This window comes from Dermochelys coriacea, chromosome 13 (assembly GCF_009764565.3).
Source record: "Dermochelys coriacea isolate rDerCor1 chromosome 13, rDerCor1.pri.v4, whole genome shotgun sequence".
NCBI classification, from domain to species: Eukaryota; Metazoa; Chordata; order Testudines; family Dermochelyidae; genus Dermochelys; species Dermochelys coriacea.
Genome location: NC_050080.1, coordinates 2,815,916 through 2,836,015, shown reverse-complemented (window position 1 = coordinate 2,836,015; position 20,100 = coordinate 2,815,916).

Here is a 20,100-nt window from a genome sequence, read left to right as displayed (position 1 = left end):
TGGCCAAAGCACTTGAATGGAAAGGTAGCAGAGCCCAGTAACACATTTGCGCCCAGTTGCTCTCCCAGCCCTGGGGGCCTGCTGTGGCTTGGAGCGGGATAGTTATGCCAGGGCACTTCCCCCATATAGACGCACTGCATTGGTGTCGAGCAGGGCTTGTGACTATTCGACTCACCCTGGCTTCCAGCCTCTACTGGTGCAAAACTCCCACCAGGATTCAAGCCCTGAGAAGTCAGCTGCATTTCGCTACACTGCAAACATAGCCAGTGGGAACTTCTGACTATCCCACGTGGCCCAGCAGCCAAATCCTGGTGATCACAGCTCAGCGGGGCTGTTCCTTGAAGCGTCCTGCTCAGGTAAATAGTATGGTACTGGGCTAGCACTCTCCATCCATAGACTCAGTGCACGTTATGAAGGTGGCTTGCTAAGTGCATGACTAGCCCCACACCCAGATTGGGGAAACTGAGGCACATAAAAATGCAACCACTTGCCCCAGGCCACCCTGTGGGTCAATGGTAGAGCCTGTGATAAGCCCGGTCTCCTGCCTGCCCAGTTTGCTGGACCATGCCAGTAGAAGGGCTTGTTTCCTCCAGAGCTTTTGTTAAGTGCTGGAGTTACTGGGTAAGTGGAGAAGCCAGTAGATGCCTGGTGCTGTAGGAGGCTTTACCAGGCCCTGCTTAGGCAGGTTCTTGCCATGCTATGGTAGGGCTGAAACTTCACAATGATGGGGCCCAAGCTGCCAGATAGGGACCCAGACAATGTTCCCTCTAATTTTTGACAGGCCATGTGCGCAAAAAAATTCTTCTGTGCAAATTGTAGTGCTTCTGTGCAAATTTCTGTGCGCGCGCTGTTTCGCCATGTGCGTGGGGTTTAGGATCTGTGTGCGCGCACACATGCACACATCTTAGAGGGAACAGTGGACCCAGAACTGGCTTTTGAGCACCTCCCGATTTGGGGTTAGACTCTTCAGGCTTCAGGGGTGTTTGGAGCCCATCCCTACTCTCATGTGAGGGGCGAGGGGGACACTGTGTTGCAGGTGAAGAACAAACAGATGTAGTGAGTCAGAGAGAAACTTCAGCAGAGGCTTGAAAGCATGTTGGGCAGGGGCCGGTGCTGGTGACTTCACAGCAAAAATGACGACTTGACTGCAGGACAGCAGCAGAGAGCCCTGGGGACGAGCCGCTCGTGGTTGGAGTCTCATGGCTGCACTCAGCTGATAACTAGTCAAACCCTAGAGTTGGAATCTCACAATGCAGCAGGGAGCGGATTTCCCTCCCAGAAGGGCAGTCTATCAGGGCTTGCTACTATCTTCCTGGCTAAGCCCTGCAGGCTGTAGGACAGAGGGAACTGGAGATGAGCAGCAGGGAGCCCTTGAGAAGAGGGAGAGCCATCATGTTGGGACAGGACCAGTATTTCCAAAAGTCAGAAGGGACCTTAGCCAGAGAACTTCCCCAAAATAATTCCTAGAGCAAATCTATTAGAAAAACATCCAGTCTGGTGTTACCACGCCCCTTGGTAAATTGTTCCGAAGGTTAATTACTCACTGTTAAAAATTTTACTCCTTATTTCCCATCTGCATGTATCTAGCTTCCGCTTCCAGCCATTGGATCATGTTATAACTTTCTCTGCTTGACCGAAGAGCCCATTCTCAAATATTTGTTCCCCATGTAGGTATTTATAGACTGTGATCAAGTCACCCCTTAATTGTCTCTTTCTTAAGCTAAACAGATAAAGCTCCTTGAATCTATCACCATTAGGCAGGTTTTCTAATCCTTTAATCATTCTCATGGCTCTTCTCTGAACCCGCTTCAATTTATCAACAGCTTTCCTGAATTGTGGGCAGCTGAGCTGGACACAGGATTCCAGCTGTTATTGTATAGAGGTGCAATAACTTCTCTGCTCCTACCTGAGATTTCCCCGTTTATGCGTCCCAGGTCTGCATTAGCCCTTTTGGCCCCAGTATCGCACTGGGAGCTCATGTTCAGCTGATTATCCACTAGGACCCCCAAATCGTTTCCAGTCACTGCTTCCCAGGGTGGAGTCCCCCCTCATGTACGTATGGCTGGCAGTCTTTGTTCGTAGGTGTGCATATTTACATTTAGTCACATTAAAAAGCATATTGTTTGCTTGCACCCAGCTTACCAAGCCACCCAGGCCTGAGTCAGTGGCCTGTCCTCTTTGTTATTTACCACTCCCCCAATTTTTGTGTCAATTGCAAATGTCATCAGTGATGGTTTTGTCACCCACTTGATGACCCTGACAAATTGGAGAATTGGTCTGAATTCAATCAACAACATGAAATCCAATAAAGACAAGTGCAAAGCACTTCACTTAGGAAGGAAAGATCAAATGCGTAACTACGAAATGGGGAATCACTGGCTAGATGGTTGTACTGCTGAAAAGGATCTGGAGGTTATCGTGGACCACAACCTGAATAGGAGTTGTCAATGTGATGCAGCTGCAAAAAAGGCTAATATGATTCTGGGGTGTGTTAACAGCAGAGTTGTACAGAAGACACCAGAAGTAATTGTCCTGCTCTACCGGGCACTGGGGAGGCCTCAGCTGGAGCCCTGTATCCAGTTCTGGGCACTGCACTATATGAAGGATGTGGACAAATTGGAAAGAGTCCAGAGGAGAGCAACAAAAACAATCAAAGGTTTCAAGAACCTGACTGATGAGGAAAGGTTAAAAACTGGGCATGTTTAGTCTTGAGAAAAGACGACCGAGGGGAGCCTGATCACAGCCTTCCTATCCGCAATGGGCCGTTCTAGAGAGCACGGTGATGAATTGTTCTCCACGTCCACTGAAGGCAGGACAAGAAGTAATGGGCTTAATCTGCAGCATGGGAGATTCAGGTGAGATATTGGGGAAAACTTTCTAACTCTCAGGCCAGTGAAGCTCTGGAACAGGCTTCCAAGGGAGGCTGTGGAATTCGTGTCACTGGCGCTTTTAAAGACCACTTGGACAAATCCCAGTCAGGGATGATCTAGGTTTGCTTGGTCCTGCTGCAGCACAGGGGCTGGATTTGTTGACTTCTCCAGGTCCCTTCCAGCCTGACATTGCTATGAGTCTCCATTTACGGTTACATTTTGAGACCTCTGAGTGAGCAATCCAGTCCATATGCGCCATGTTGATTTTGATATCACAGGTGAGTTTTTTTTAATCCAAATGTTGTGTGGTCCCAAGTCAAACAGGCCTATTATATCAATGACCTTTGTCAGCCAAATGTGCAATTTCCACCAAAAAAGATATGAAGTGAGTTTGACAGGCTGTTTCCCATAACCCCACATTGACTGGCATGAATTACGTTACTCTCCTTTAACTCTTTGTCATTCGAGTCCCATTACGCTGCCCAGGATGGGCTGGAGCTGCTGTGGGCTCATGGTGGACCCAGGAGGGCTGGGAGAGCACAGGGGCAGGGTGCCCATGCAGAGGCCAGCTGGGGCAGCGGGTGAGATCAGCAGGAAGCCAGCCTGCCGTGCCTAGCCAGTGCTCACTGACGGTGCACAGGGATGCTAGGTCTCAGGAAGTCTAACTCAGAACAATCCAAACCAACTAGATTCCTTCAGGTCCCCACCCCCCCACCCCGCCCCCGCCATGCTGTCTTTCTACTGCCTTCCAGTGCACCCTAGACCTTTAAAAACAGACATGCGGTCAAGATGTGGGTCTTCCCCAGGATTCAGGGTGCCTTGATTTGGGGCTTTGGTCCGGGCCCTCCCTCCCCACCGCCCATGTTAAGGGGCAGGTGGATGTGGCAGGAGAGTGAGTGTCTCAGGTAGGGAGTCTGTCACAGGTGCCCGGGATGTCCACTGATTTCTTGCTCTCTCTCTGCCATGTCTATCAGAGAAAGTGTTTTTGCTGCCTCTAGCCCTTACTGGAAAATGGCCTCATCAGGGCTGTTACCGGGAACTGAGCTGTCAGTGGGAAAGTCGTCATTCCTCCAGGAGGGGAATCCCACTGGGGAGGGGTGGCAGGAGGCAGCAGATGGCTCCTTCCTGACAAAGGAGAGACAGAGCTGGGCTGGCTCCCTCCTCCCCCTCCTAAACCACAAACCTTGCTCAGCGTTCGCCTGTCCTCGGGGGTTTGGCATGGGGTTTCTGGCCTCCTCCCACAGTTCTGGTGCTGCTGCAGCACCAGAATCTGTGTGCGGAAGGTGAAGTGCTGGGCCCACGTGGATGGTGCATGGTGCAGTATTTCTGTGTGGTTCCCAGGGGCCCCAGGCAGACGCTGCTCTGCTCTGCTCTGCACCTCTGACCCGCCAGGGCCCAGCGTTCCAGCCAAAGAGAACGCTGGGGCAGGTGCCTCCAGTCCCATCCTGGCTGGGCAGCTGGCAGTGACTGAGACTTGCCCTCTGAGCAGCTGGATTCCAGGAAAGTGCAGAAGCGTCGCTTGTTCTAGCAGCTGTGGGAAATGATGCATCTAAGGTCTGGGATTCCAAGGGGGGTCTGTGCAGCCCCAGCTCATTGCAGGCCAGTGCAGAGGGCTGAGTCCGACAGTGGAAGGCAGCCAGGCAGCACTAGAAGAGTTGAGGCTGGGCACCACGCAGCTCCTACCTGGTGTGTTGCCAGGTGCAGGAGAGTCCTGCCTGAGGTGTGATTTCTCCTTTCCCTCTCCTGTTCAGGGAAGCAGTGATGGCTGCCAGGGCGGGCATGGGTGCAGCTGGGAAACCCCTCTACTTCCTCAAACCTGTTTAGGCTGGACCCCTGCCAGGTTTGGCCACAAATGGCCTCGGAGACTATGCAGCGTTTTAAGCCCTGGGGAAGTCCAGGCTCCCGTTTCGTTTTTGGTGAAATAGAAAGTCCTGCTGCTTGGCTCCCCTCCGCCCTGTCCTGTGTCTGGAATGCAGCCCATGCTCACCAAGGAAGTGTCTCTCCACTGCTGTCGCTCTGTGGCCTCCCAGCGGGTGTGCTCTGTCCTGGGCAGCTCCTGCAGGCTCTGGTTTGGGCTCTCTGGGTGTAGCCAGGCCCAGGAGACAAGCCACTGCCACAAACTGCCGGCTGCAATGCCTTGAGCTTGCAGCTCCAGCATGGCACCATGTGCCCACCCGTCAGCCGGCCAGGGGGACGAGGTCTCTAGCTCAGGTGTGGCAGAATCTGTGACACTGACAACGGCCTCTTCTCTCTCCTCTCACGGCTGTATACAGGCCTATCAGCACAGCGTCTGATCGCCTGGTGCAGATGGGAAGCCGCAACCTTTGCAATTTCAACAGCTCAGCTGCTCCCCGTAGCCCCATTCCACAATGCAGTGCTGCTGATTTGCAAGCTACCCCAAAGCCCCTGCTCCCAGCAGCAAGGCTGGGCACCCTGGCATGGGCAACCGAGGCATCCCACAAGGCAATGCTGCCAGAACGTGCATTTCTGAGCACTGCCCTGCCCTGGATGCTGCAAGGTCGTTGTTGGACTGACCTGAGCAGAAGGGATTATCCAGGGCACACAGGATGGGGGCTGAGACCTGCGGGGAGACGAGTTTGGTGTAGTTAGAAGCTGTCCAGCTTGTAGTTAGGTGGGGAGATGTGGCGTGAGCACACATCTGTGGAACTTCCCTTCCCCACCAGACAGGAAGAGCCGGCCCACTCGCTGCCTGAGAGCAGAGAAAACTCATTAATGCCGCATGCCTGGAGCTGACACCAGCCCCAGCAGGGCCCAGTTACAGGCTAGTGAGTGGGGCTCTCAGGGCTGCCTCGCCCCGCTCAGCCCTGCCTGCAGAGTACCAGCCTGTCCCAGGATGTCCCTGCCTGCAGCCACGGCGGCCTGGAAGTGACATCCAATAGACCAGAGGAGAGGCCTTGGGTGGGTTGGGGGAAACACCTACCTAAGGGGCACCAGAGATCAGGCTGCTAGCAGTGCCTGCTGTCCCATCACAAGCCTTCAGACCTTTACGCCCGGGCAATGCCCACTGCCAGCCCGAGGCTCGGGTGCCTAGTAACTACTTACGCTCCCCTGAACACCCTATTCCGGAATCCCCCTAGGGTAGCCGCAGACGCAGTCATGGTCACGGGTCCATGACAGCCACGGTACAGTGCAGGGCGTCTGGCCTCCTGACTCTGGGCAGAGCAAATGATTCAAATGTTCAGGTCCAGATCCGCGTCGGAAGCCTGGTTTGGTTCAGCCCGTTACAGAGCCAGGGCTCAGCTGCAGAGCTTGGCTCCAAATGCCTCCAGGGTTCCTCTCTCCTACTCTCAACCTTGTAAATCTGGGCCAGACACATCCCAGGGCGAGGGTGAGATTGCCAGCGCTCCTGCTTCCAGACCTGGGGACAGAAATGCTGCAAACACAAGCTCAACAATGAGAAGTGCAATGTCAATGGACAGACAGACCTGCCTTTCTCCTGGTACCTGCCTGGCACTGCCCTGCCCCAAATCCGAACATGGAAAGGGAACTACAGAACCCATCTGGACCCTGGAGAACCTCAAACACCTGCTTGGTTCATGCAACGAGTGATGGTTCGGACCCTCGTGCCCTGTTCTCACCCCACATCCCTCCAGAGTCCCCGGCCTTTAAAGTGCTGCAGTGGGGAAAGCAGAACTTTAGCATCAGGACAGGCCCCAGGATGACGGTGTCCATTCCTGTCTCTGGCTCCCGGGTGCAATAGAAATACTTGTATCTGCCTCATACATCCTGAAAAACGCCCAGGGAAGGAAGTGGGGGAGCTGAGATAGGGCTGGCTGGGAGAGCCGAAAGGAACTGCCCCTGACTCCCCATTAGGGGAGGATTCTCCAGCCCAAGCAGTCCGACCCTGGGTTAGGGAAGGGCTGATTTCAGAAGATTCTCCCATAATCCCAGGCAGCCTGTGAGAAGGTCCAGAAAGGCCTGGCTTCTGGAGAGCTCTCCCTCGGCAACTCAGGAGAAGCAGGCATTGGCTGAGATTCTAGGCCTGGCTTCTAATCCCAACTCTGCCACTGGCCCTCTGGGGGGTCCTTGGGCAAGTCCCTGACCCCTTTGTGTCTCTTTTTCAAAGCGGGGACAATGCTCCTTCCCCCTACTGGTCCGTGCTGGAATGGCAGGTGCCGAGTGTTGGTCTTTGCGTTATGTTTTTCCCATGGCGGCTCAGCTGTTCTGTTGTGGTTCCCAGCGGCGGGGAGCACCCCTGGGATTACAGTGGCATGTTGCGGTCATTGTGTTACGCAGCAGGAGTCAGAACTAGGTGAGCATGAGGCGTTAGCATGGCAGTACTGTGTGCTCGGGGGTAGGTGACTGGTAGCACAGAGCACTTTACCCACTGGGCCAAAAGTTCTCATGTAGTTTTGAATCCATCCTTACTGTGGTGTGAGGAGATGAACCGAAAGAGCCAGGCCTCAAGCAGTAACTAGACAGTTCCCTGCCCTTTTTGTTCAACTCCCCCCACAACACGACTCCCCAGGTACTCAGGCAAACTCCGGCTGGGGTCAGTGGGAGTTTGGCCCACAGGGGGGCGCAGGAGTTATGCCCCGGGGACTGTTCTGTCTCCGGCTCTGCAGCCCGGCAGCGCAATGACTAGTTCACACAGCCACACTGGAGCAGCCAATGGTGCCAAGTCAGTAAAACAGTCTCATTCTGGTCAGACAGTGGGGCCCAAACCCCGGCCCTGGGCATTGCCCGGATCAGGCTGTGACACTGAAAATCTAATGGCCCCTTAATGAAAGGATAAAAAATGTGTGGGTCAGATTTTCAGGGCCAGCCTCTGATTCTGCACATTCCCTGGAGCGCCAACCTGCCAGGAGGGACCATAGGCCCCCATTGCTTGTGCAAACCACATGAAACCCAGGCCCAAAGGCAAGCACAAATAGCTGTCCCCCAGAATCAGCTGCACTGAGGTCTGTTACTGAGCACCAGCAGGGTCTCAGCAGAGTCCAGGACACTGCATGTCTCCTCTGTACTGAGTGGATTGTCTGCCTGGCCCTATGGCAGGAGGCAGCTGGCTCAGGTTGGCGGGGCTCAGGCATCAGGCCAGTGGCTGTTTGGAGCACAGATGGGAGCCGGAGGCAGGCAGGCTCCAGGGGAAGGGATACGCTCTGCAGCATGGAGCCTTGTCAGTACCTTAGCGAACCTCCTGCTTTTACAGCTCCTCGGCCAGTTCCCTTCACTGACTGAACGCTCCCCCCAGAGCCACGCCGAGCCTGCCTGCACCGACACCCACACTGGTGCTTATCCCATTAGCATTGCCGGCAGCTGTGAAATAGGCCAACCATCCCTAACTACCACACGGGAAAAATGCCAGGCCCCGGTCTCCACTGAGGCCGTTAGAGCAGAGAGCTGTCTCTGCGGGAGTTCATGCAGCACGAGCACGCCTCCAGGTCAGTGCAGACAGCACCTGAGTCTGCGACGGCTGCTGCTGCTCCTCACTCCGGCCGCGACACCCTCCAAATGCCACAACGACCCCGTGAGCCTCCCGAAGAGCCCTGTCCCTGCAGGGAACCCAGCACAGCGCCAGAGTCCAAACCACCCTGCAGAGGCCCTACCGCCTGCCCTGGGCCCAGGCATGCCACTAGCTCTGGCTGCACTTGGAAGGTCTCCTCCTTCGGGGACCCCCGCTGAGCTGCTCTACAAGAGCGTGACACACTCCTCTCTCAGACACCGCCTCTTGCTGGCCAGAGCTTGGGATCCATCATAGCACCAGATGACGGGCATAAACTGCCCCTTCTCCCCACGAACCATCAGGCACAAGCGGTGGGTCTGAGACGCACATGCTTTCCCTGCCCCCCAAAGCGCAGGGAACAAGCAGGGGGGGCACTGTACCACTGTGGACATACCTACCACCCTGCCCCACCCCTGCACCTGTCTGGCAAGCAGCCTGTATTTTGGCCTGGTTGGCCACACAATTTAGATGCAATGTTCAAAAATACAAGCCACTGCCCGGCCCTGCTGGGAGGACTGCTCTGTGCCCGAGCCATCCCCCGTGGGGCTGGGAGCAGGACTCCTGGATGGCGCAGTCCAGGCTCTGTGGGTGTCAGGTATCCAGGCTGAGGGACATGGCTGTGAGGCCCTTATTAAGGCAGGGCAGTGGCATTACCAGAAGTGGAACAAGGAAGGTAGCCCCTAGGGTGCACCCTGGGCACGCTTGTGTCTATGTCCAGCCAGCCAGGTCCCCTGGCTGGAAGCCTTCATTTAACTGCACCTCTTAGCAGACCTCACCTGGAGCAAGAGCACTGCACCACAGAGTGTTCACACCAGTCCTCTAGTGCGCTCTGGGGGACACGTTTTCCAATCCCTGCCTGTGCACCCCTAAGCAGCATGCACGTTTCCTGCTCCAGCTCCGGATCGACGCAACGGCAAGTGCAAACAACCAGTTAAACCTCTAGCTGGTCACTTGCACATACAACCGCTTGAATTGCGCATCCACTTTCAGCACGGAATTGTGGCCACGTTTGTGCCCGCGGGGGTCTGAGATTCTGCTCTCACGCCTGCAAAGCGCTGCGCTACCCCTAGCTCCTGCTCAGAGTTATTGCCTGCATCTGGGGACTAGCACAGGGCCACAGAGGGATCTGCTGGGAGTAGGAGCCAGAACTCCTGGGTCCTGTTGCTCAGTCCTCTGCTCTCGCTGCCTCTCCTACCAGTGAAGTCCTGAAGTCCAGCACTCAGGAGAGCAGATATTTCCTTTGCTCTGTGGCTTAGACAGGGGAAGACAAGAGCCAGGGCAGGGGCACAGGGTGGGGAATGGAGAAGCCTGGTAGGGGCGGAAACCCTTCTGCCTTTTCCAGGGTAGGACTCCCCACTTCCCGCCCTGAGTTTGCCTTTGCCTTCCACTCCCCCGCCCTCCTTGTGCTTTCCCTTCTCCTCTCCTTTTAAAGTCTGGCCCTTGTTCTCCCTGAGCTCATGCCCGAGCAGCCCCTCCTCTTCTCCGAAAGGCAGCCAAGCCTTTGCCAGAGGTATGCAGTATTGCATCAGGAGGGTTATGCAAAGAGCCAGAGGCGGTGCTAGCCCATTGGATGCCCCCCCCCATATAAAAAGCAAACGGGGGGCCCCCTTGAGCTGCTCGGGGCCCTAAGCAATTGCTTCATCTGCTTCTGCCTAGTGCCGACCCTGCAAGGAATGGCTCGGTCTCTCGCACACTGGCCAACGGGCCGGCAGCACTTCGCACCCGTGCCCGCCCCTCTGCACTGCTCCGGGGGAGCCCCACAACCCTATGGAGGAGGCCAGACAACAGGAAGGCTTTGTTGGTGCTGCTGACCCCGGCTCTGCCCATGAGCAGCTCCTCTGAAAATGCCCCATCCCTGGGGATAGGCAAGTCTGAGCCCCATCCCCCTCCTTTGGCCCCCCCACTGCCTCCTAGGGCACAGTGTTAATAGCGCCAGCCTTGGGATTGCAAAGAGGCTGGTTGGCGAGCGTGTGACTAACAGCTGATGTCCCCCTTGTACAGCATCCATGACCAGGTCCCATCCCCTCAGTGGAGTCTGCCACTGGTTTCCATGGGAAGGAGATGTTGCCCTGTGTGTGTAGGCCTCGTCAGGCCTGGGGGGCAGTAGCGGCTCTGCCCCATGGCTGTGGCGGAGCAGGGGGCTGGGAGGAGCAGTGAAGAATCCCATGTCACATGGAGCCTGCAGCAGCGATGAAGCTAGGTGGAGGGTCACCCGGAATCCAGGGTGCCGGGGCTCCTATCCCTCCCCAAAAGGGGCCAGGATCTCTGGGAACGAGGGAGGGGCTGGGCCCCAGGTCAGACAGTGCCTCCTAGCACCAGGAGAGAGCCCCCTCCGGAGTCACTACCACCACTTCCTGCAGCCCCTGGCTCGTTCTTGGAAGGCATCTCTCTGAGCCTCGACCCGTACAGCTCTGCTCAGCTCCCAGGGCCAGGCAAGACTATACGGGATGGGGCACAGAACACAGCACGGCCTCTGCTGCGCTCTGAACCCACATGCCCCACTGCGGCCTGGGTGGGCTGTCGGCCCCGGGACTGCAATGGACCCATCTGACCCATCCCTAAAGGCAGCCCTAGGCTCATCCCTCACATCCCTCACTCCCAGAGCTGTCCGTGGATACTGCAAAGCCACCCCAGCTGCTCTGGAGAATGCCTGGCATGGCCACCCGGCCTGACACTGCCAGAGCTGCAGTGCTAGGAGAAGCATGAACACCCCAAGAAAGCTCGGCCCAAGGCCCTGGGCACTGAGCCCGGGGGACATCTATCTGGGCCTGCACTGTCTGCTGAACAAGCAGCTGTGTGAAAAGAAACAGCAAAGGGGAGGCCGAGTCTGGGTTTCTAGAGTCTTGCCCATCGTAGGATCTCAGAGCTTCCCAATGACACGGTGGCTGTTGTGCCCATTTTACAGATGGCAAAGCTGACGAGCAGTGACTGGCCTGAGGTCACAGCTGGTCACTGATGGATGCAGGACTAGAACCCGCAGCCCTGAGCCTTCTCTGCTAGAGCTGGCTCCTGAGAAGGAAGCAGCTTGCGTCGCCCTTTCTGGATGTAACCCGAGTTCAGCAGCCAGGCACTGTTTAAACAGGGAAGCCGAATAGCCAAGCCCCCTGTGTTGCCCCAGAATAGGGTTACCATATTTGAATTTTCAAAAAAGAGGACACTCCACGGGGGAGGGGATCTTTGCTTGCGCCCCCTGGCCCCACCCCAACTCCACCCCTTCCCCACCCCTTCTCCGCCCCCATTCCAACCCCTTTCCTAAAGTCCTGGCCCCAACTCCGCCCCCTCCCTGCCCCATTGGACCCCTTCCCCAAATCCCCGCCCCGGACCCGCCTCCTCCCCTGAGCTTGCCGCATTCCCCCTCCTCCCCCTCCCTCCCAGCCGCACGAAACAGCTGTTTCGTGGCACAAGGGCTGGGAGCTAGGGGGAAAAAGCGGGCACTCTCTCGAGTGATCAACATTCACTCTCTTTCTCAAATGATCAACATGCACTCTCTTTCTTGAATGATCAACTCTTCTTTGGGAAAAAATAATAATGGCAAAATCCCAAACGTTTTTAGATATTTAAAAATGCCTCCTGGATGGCAATTTAAGAAACAAAAAGCCGAACGTGTCCGGGAGAATACGGACGTATGGTAACCCTACACCAGAACCTCTCAGGATTGTGGCCTGGTTGGCGGATTATACAACCACGGTTCTGGCATGTGGCCCGTCTCTTTCCTTCAGTACTTCCCTGTTCTGTGTGGCAGGCCCCACCGATCCCTAATCTCAGCTCTGCCCACATGCCGCCCTTACTTGGTGGCAAACAGCTGCTGCCAAACACCAGCTCCCCCCAGCGGAGCACACGTTTCCATGGACACACTCAAAACACACACACATATCCACAGAGGAGTGAGCTCATCACACATGTGCCAGTACATGTAACACCAACTACTGCACCCAACCCTGTGTTTACACACTTGTGTGCACATACACACAGAATCTCTCTCTGGCTAATACACACAACCCTAACTAATACACACGCACCAGGAGCAGCCCTGTGCACACATCTATAGACAATTATGAACAGATCCACATGCCATTAGTCTCATCACTCGGCATTCACATACTACTGCACCTTTAGTCACAGCCACAAGAACAAACTCAGACATTTCCAGCCAGCCATCTGCTTAGGTGTGATCTCACACACTCACATCCCCATGCAGCTGTAGGGCAAACTCTCCTTCTCAATGTGATTCTCACCTGGGATTCCCCCCACGGCTTTCCTAGGGCACCCATCCTGAGCTGTGGGGTGCAGCTGGCCAGAGTCCACTTTTGTAAGGGGTCCCCTGGGATGCTGTGACACAAACCTCGAGGGGCTCCACAGCTCTGTTCTTCTGCCAGCAGCCCCGTTTGCCAGTCTGGATCGGGGCCCATCTTGCCAGGCACTGGACACACGTGCTGAATGATAACCTCTGCCCCAAAGAGCTCACAATAAGGCCTAACAGTGGGTGAAACTAACGTGCAGGGAAGGGGGAGAGGGAGGGTGGGGTAACAGTGACCACAGAATAGTTAAACCCAGGTGGGCTGCATGCACAGCGGCTTGGTATAATTAGCCAACGAGCAGCAGCAGCCGTGGTCCCAGCAGCTCCCTCCCCCAGCCCTGCAGTGCCCAGAGCTCTGCAGGCATGAGCGGGAGGGGATGTTCCCCAAATCCCCATGCACAAGGGGCAGCATGGGAGAAAGCATGAAGGGAGGAGCGGGTGAGCAGGCTGGCATTGTGGGCAGAGTGAAGGGGGAGCTCACCTTGTAGCCATGGGGCAGACAGGGTGAGCAGGGCTGAGCTGTGGAGGGCTTTGAAGTGGAGGCTCAGAAGTTCCTGGTGGAGGAGGGGGAGCCAGGGGTGGGCTTGGGGGCGGGGGGCATAGTCCGAAGGCAGGGTCTAGGGAGGATCTGAGCCGTTCGTTCTGGAGGGACTCCATGAGCATGCGGCCCAGGGGGCAGGGCCAGGGCGGAGGAGGCTAATGGTGCTGGATGCGCAGGGAGTGGCCCGGGGCCTACTAGAACTGGCCTTGCAGCACCAGAGAGAGGGTGGGAGAGAAGCCGGCCCCTGGCAGTGGCCCCCGGGAGGCAGGATTCCCACTGCAGTCCTCGCGCCGGGAGCCAGCGAGGGGCAGAGCAGAGGGGACTGTGAGCCGGCCCGGCGGGGCCCCAGGACAGGGAGCGCATTCCTCAGATGGCTGGAATGCCCCCTCCCTGCTCCGGGAAGTTGGCTCCCACGCCGCCCGCCCAGCCTCCTACATCCGCTTCCCAACGCGCGTTCCCACGCACTCGGGGTCAGGAGCTCACTCCAGGCTCAGGGCATCAGCAGCAGCTTCTGTTTCCCCTCTCCTAGGGAGTCGGGACCACCGCTGTCCCTGCCCAGCTATTGCCCAGCTCCCCAGGGGCTGGACCTGCTGGCACCAGGAGGCCAGGGCAGTGGCAGGAAGGCAGCCTGGTGTGACTGGGGCTGTCTCAAGACTTGGTGTCTCGGGGGTGCTGCCGGGTATACGTGGAGGTGGGTGTGGAAGCACCCTGCTGATGGAAGAACAGACCTAGCAGGGAACACTGGTGCTGGCATCAGGCTGGTGTTGCTGGTACCAGAACTGCGGGTTTCTAAAGTCAGACACGGGCACCATCGGGGTGCAATGACCAAAGCCTCGCCCCTGGTGAGAGGGGGCTAGAATTGGACCCGCCTGGTGATGTGCAGGGGCTGGTGCCGTAGCCACTGGGGTGATGGGTCTGACTCAGGCAGGCATGGCCGTGCACAGGACCTGGGAGGGGATTCTTATTGTGCCCAGGCATTACAGGGATGGAGAGTGGTACCCAGACACCAGCTCGCCCAGCTGTCTGGTGACCAGCCTCGACAGGGCTGGGGCCTGACTCCACCGGGCTTGACACTTATGCCCTGTGGCACACCGGAGGCATTGCGAAACTGCCCGTGTGATTACACCATGCGAGTTTGTCTGGGGTTACGCAATGGCCCTGGCTGCGCTCCAAGAGTGCCTGGTCCCCTGCCGAGCTGCCGGTGGGACAGGATCCTTCTGGCACCAGGGAGCTGGGCCCATCACAGTGCCAGCGGCCCCCCACTGCCCTGCATGTGCGGCTCGGAGGGGCGTGGTGGTGATGCACCGGCGCAGGAAGACGCTGAGCTGTGCAGTGATTTGCAGTGTGCTGCACTGGGGCCAGGGGCAGGAAACTGGCTGATGCGCTGGCAGTGCCCCTGTTCCAGCCTGGGCTGTTGAGGAGTCAGAAGCGAGTGATGCAGGCCCAGGAAAGGGAGCGGGGATGGTAACCCCAGCCGCTGAACAGAGCGGGAAGGAGCGAATGCAGTGCACAGCTCCGGCCAGTAGCGGGAGCGCAAGGCAGGGAGTCCGGAGGGGCCAGGGGAGATGCAAGGTGATGAAAGTTGGTGCATTTTTGCAAGTGTCCTTGACTAAGGGCTCCCCGTCAGCCCTGCAGGCTGCCCGCTGTCTCCTGGGGACATGCAGCTCCTGCCTGAGACTGGAGGTGTGCACACGTGCTAACCCTCTGCCATGCCCACTGTGCGCTTTGGGGTGTGCATTACAGAGCATGGCGCGTCCATCCTCCAGTCACACATGTGTGAAGCCACAGCCCATATGTGCACATGGGAGACCATGGTGGAGTCTGGAGCTGGGCTGCGTCAGGTCAACGCCACTGAGCCACTGCCTCCCTTCAGTCCACTGGCTTTCACCATGCGTCGTCACACAGGTTTTTGGCTCCGTTCGCCAGAGCCGTTCCCCTCCTCCCCCGAGGTGCCTGCCTGATTCCCAAAGACCCTATTTTCCAGAAATGGGGAGGCCTGCCGGGGGATGAGCCCCTCTCCTATCCCAGCACTCAGAGCTCCCTTCCTCACCGCTGCAGCCAAGCTAGGCCAGGGCCTGTCTGTAATGCTGGAGAGACTGTGAGCAGGGACCAGGCCATGGAATCACATGAGGGACAGCACCTCTGGGGCTGAAGAAGGGGAACAGAATCTCTCCAAAGAAAGGACCCCACCCCATGCCGTGGGTGACCCAGAAATAGTTTTCTGCTGCCTGTCAGATCTGTTCCCTGAACAGCAGCACGGCCCGAGGTGGGGGCATGCAGGACAAACTGGGGTATTCACATTCAGATGAGTCGGCCTTTGACAGCAGATGGCAGGGTGGTGGGAGAGGGGGGCACGGTCGGTTTCGCTCTCTTGTGGGCGCTCAGCTTTCAAAAGTTTGGCAGGTCTGTCACAGAGTGTGTCCGATACAGGGAGCCGGGCCCCGCCTGGCAAGCCAGACGCAGCTGGGAAAGTGACTGTAGCAGAAGGGGTGAAGCTACTGCCTGGAACTCAACCTTCTTTTCCACTTGGACCCATTTACTAACCCCCTTGGACTACCCGTGGGTGCGAGCTCAGACTTCCCAGGGCTTGGGGCTTGGATCCCAGGCCTGTGTCTGGCCCACTAGAGAGACAAGAGGCCCCCACCAAATTTGGATACAAATCTGCATCTAAGTTCCCCTACAGCTGTGGGCTGTTTGGATGTGGGGGTTCAGCTATTGCCAAGCTCTCTACCTACCCAAAACAATAGGGCAGATTTTCAAGCCAGTTTGCACACAGCTTCCATTACCAGGTACAAACAGTGCACAAAGGAGGTCGCCACTGCACACAGTCACCTTGCGTGCTTGGAATCCATAGCGCTTCCCGGCAGTCCCATATGTATGTCTCTGTGCCCGGAGTTCGAATAAACACCGTGGCCAAAGTATTGCATCACTGGGGAAATGAAATAAACCTACAAACCCCACAACACATTGGCCTCCTTCTATTCCCGAGGCCAGGCCCGGGCAGTGGCTCCGCCGACCCTGAATGCAGCCCTCCCAGAACGGGGCTGGATTAAAGAACCGCTCTCCTTCTGGTGGCAGGAGGCACAGTCAAGCCTACGTCAGCGTCAGAGCGAATGCCCGGCTTCCGCTCGCGCAGCTGTTGCCATGACCCAGGCTGCTGGGAGCTGCTGGCTGACTCAGCCTTCTCGGTCAGCAGCTCTTTTTATCTTTCCCATTCATCTCGGGCCAGGCTCTGTGCCGGCACGCTCCAGAAGCCCCGTGGCGAGCACCGGCGCCCAAAGCAGCGCATGTCTCCGGGAGCAGCGGTTGCACACGGCCGGGATGGCGTAGCGATGCAAAACCAGAAGTGTGCTCCAGGGAATGGCTGGGAATTCTTGCACCTTGGGGAGCGGCGAGGAAGGGAGAGCTGCACCTTCTGTATTCCCAGCCTCTCCCAGTGGGCGGCACTGCAGGGCATGGTGCAGGAGCACTAGCTACAAAGGCTCTCACAGCTGCATTAGCCCTATCTCCTCCCAGCAGGCATCACTGCATGGGGGGGAATCTCACATCTGCTCCAGTCCTGGCCTTTGCCACCATTGGCCTATCTGCAGTGATGAAGGCGCCCTGGCTGCATTTGGGAACGCAGAGCGACATGCATCCCCCACTCTCCCACGGGGGTTGTGGGAGGGAATGGGGCATGGGAGCTGGCTGCAGAGGAGCTAAAGGACTGGGCTGATGTGACCACGTTTGGTGCATGCTGTGGAAGCAGCCTGGGGAGAGCTGGTGCAGAATCTGAGCTGCAGCGACATTGGGCCCTCTTCATCTCCTCCCTGGGTAACAGATAGGGGGGTGCCGGGGCAGGAAGCCCTTTGGAAGGACCGCTGTCAGGGCTGTGCCCCTGCTGTGCAGCCCTGGGGGCCGTAAGTGCTGATTCCCTTCCCTCCCCCACTGCTCAATGCTGCCTGTGCAGGAGGAAACACTCAGCTTCCTTCTGCAGGCTGCTCTCCGGGTCTCCCCCCAACCAACACTGAGCTCCCGATGAGCCACAGGACATCCTGTCTGCGCCAAGGGAGCCAGACCCTGAAGGGGAAAGGCCAGTCACCCCTGCTGCCTCCCCCTCCTGCCCCCCTTCCCAGGAGCTGCCTGCCTCCCTCACCCATTCTCCCTAGGGCCCCATCTGTGCTTTGTGGGGCCCCTGTACACAAGCACATGCCAGGGGAAGCTCTGAGGAACCCCAGCCTGCTTGGGGATGGCCCCTGCTCTGGATTTCTCCTCCCCGTCTCCGTCCCGGCCCCCACATCACCTCTGTTTCTTCTTTCCTTCCCTATTTCACTCATTCCTCCAGTTACTTGCTGCTTCATTCATCCTTTCCCATGCCCTGGAAGTCACCTTCCCCTCGTCCTCACACCCCTCCCTCTCTCACTTCCTTCTTCATTCACTTTTTTGTTTCGTCCTTCATTCAGTCACCAAGGGACTAGGCCCATGACTTGCTCGCACCGGGGCTTGCCAACCCTGTCTTGATCCTGGGGGCGAGGCTCATGAGAAAGGAGCTGAAGGCAGGAAATCTGAGATTAGCCATCCCTCCCGAGCTCGAGCTCGGGGCAGGCTTCCTTCCCCTTCCCCCTCATCAGGCCCATTCTCCCCACTTTCCTAGCATCTCCCACAGCTGTTTGCAGAAACTACAATTCATTGCATGCTGCACGAACCCTCTCCGGAGAGCTTGACCCAGATCTTATGGGGCAACGCATGGCCTCTGTGGCATGCAGAGTTTTGCAAAAATGTGATGCAGGGGCTCGATCCTGCCGCCAGTGAAGACTGGGCCCCATGTGTGCAGATTGCTGGAAGCAGTCCCTATAGGCTCTGTGGAGACTCAATGAGCACCAGCCAGGTTGTAAGCATCATTAAGGCTGCCCCATTCCATGGGATCCTTGTGGATGGAAAGGGGTGTGGAAGCAAGTCATTAGCATGGTACAAAGTACTTACCTGGGGACCGAGGGGAGGGGCTGAGAGTGCTGGCAAACAGGGCAGGAGGCAAAGGGTTGCCCCACGTCCCCATATTTACGCACTAGCAATGAATAAAACCCACCTGCATTAAAGTGACGCTATCAGAGGGGGAGTGCAGGGGGCAGTTGGAGGTGGAGGGGGCTTTGCCTTGGGATCCAGGTCGGCCAGCAGAGCAATCGAGACTGAATCCATTGCCCCGGGAGGTCGGGTCCCAGGCCCCAGCGATTCTGCACCTGACCTGAGCCAACAGGTCAGGGAACAAGGGATAAGGAGCAGAAACGGGATGTTTCTCCCAGGTCAGTTCCCTCGTCGGGGAGCCAGGGAAGCCTGAGCTGCTCCCTGGGGTCTGCTCTGAGCCAGCCCCAGCTCCAGCGTGGTAGAGAGGGCTGGGCAGGTGATGGGCCCCACCAGGCAGGCGTGAGGCACTCCCAGAGCTCAGGGCTCGGGGCACTGGGCAGAGGTGACCTCTGCTGCTGGCTGGAAAGCTGCTCTCAGGCTCTGTGTCCTCAGGAGCCTGTTGTCTGTGAGCCCTGGCACTGCCATTCCTCCAGCCCTGAGCTCTGAGCACACAGCTCCACCAGGCGGTGACGTGCGGAAACGGGGCCGCCCGGATTCCTGCCTCAGCTCGGGGGAGGCCAGGGCACGTGCAGGGGAAGAGAGGCACATGGGTCTTGGCAGTCTGGGGTAGGGGGCCAGAATGGCCATGAATGCCTCCAGGGTCAGACATGGCTTGGCTGGCTGTGCCCAGCACAGGCTCTCCTCACCAGGGAGTGCTCATAATCCTCCAGGGCTCCCTGCCTGCTCACACCCTCCCCTGGTTTGTGTCACGTGCCCCGAGCCATGGATTCCCCTGATCTCTCTGACTGGGGCACTGGCAACTTCCACAGGAATATCCTAAAAGCCAGCCCTAATCCAGGAAGTGCTGAATGGGGCCATTGGATCGAGTCTGTTCTTGTCATTCGGACTGAACTCAGCGTCTGAGCTTATCCATGGTAGAGAGGGGCTGAACCCGGAAGTCCCCAATGGGGGTGGGGAGTTGGATGAATGGGATATGGGTCTGAACTGCCCCATGGCCCTGCAAAATCAATACTAGCTGGACTTTCCTAAATACTTCATGCCCAGGTATATTACTTTGTGGTAGTCCAGCTGTGAGGTGGCGAAGACCTGAATCATTGAGGTCAAGTCATTGTCCATTTCCACTAGGACAGGATGGAGTCTCCTAACAAATATCTTGAATTAACCTTGCTGCCAACTCTCGTGATTTGATTGTGAGTCTCAAGATATTTGGTCTTTTCTTTCAATCCCCAGCTCCTGGAGTCATGTGATTATATGAAACTCAGCTTTCACTTGAAGAAAAAAAAGTACATTTCTATCCCACTGTTGCAGAGAAAAGCTTGCAAACCTGACCCCTAAAAGCCCCCAAACCAGTAAGCAAATAAAAAGAACCCATTTTTTATTTTTAAAATCCCATGATTTCAGCCATTCTCACCATCCTGGGGGGCCCTGAGTCATGCTTTTTGAACTCCTGGGGTGGAGTTGGTCAAGAATTTTTTGAGGAAACATTTTTACCATTTTGTCAAAACTGAAACTGTTCCTGAAAGTGGGTTGATTTAGAGGAATTTCCTGTCTCAAAAACCCAACCCTCAGGGCACATTGAAGGTAATAGGAATATCAAGGCCCACGTCATGGGTGCTAAATCCCACTCTCAGTTACACCAGTGCAAAACTGCTGACATCATCAGGGTGGCCTCACCAGATCTGAGAAAAGAAGGTGACCGAAGTCAATGGCAGTGTCTAACTCGCCCTACTTGGAATTGTGCTGGAGTCCTGCAGGATTGTTGTGGGGTTTTCCTTGGACTTTTCTACCTTCTGCATGTTTTGTTCTCCTCCCTAGTAATTAACAGAACCTTATTCTGTGTCTGCCTTTCATTAAAACCATATTCTAA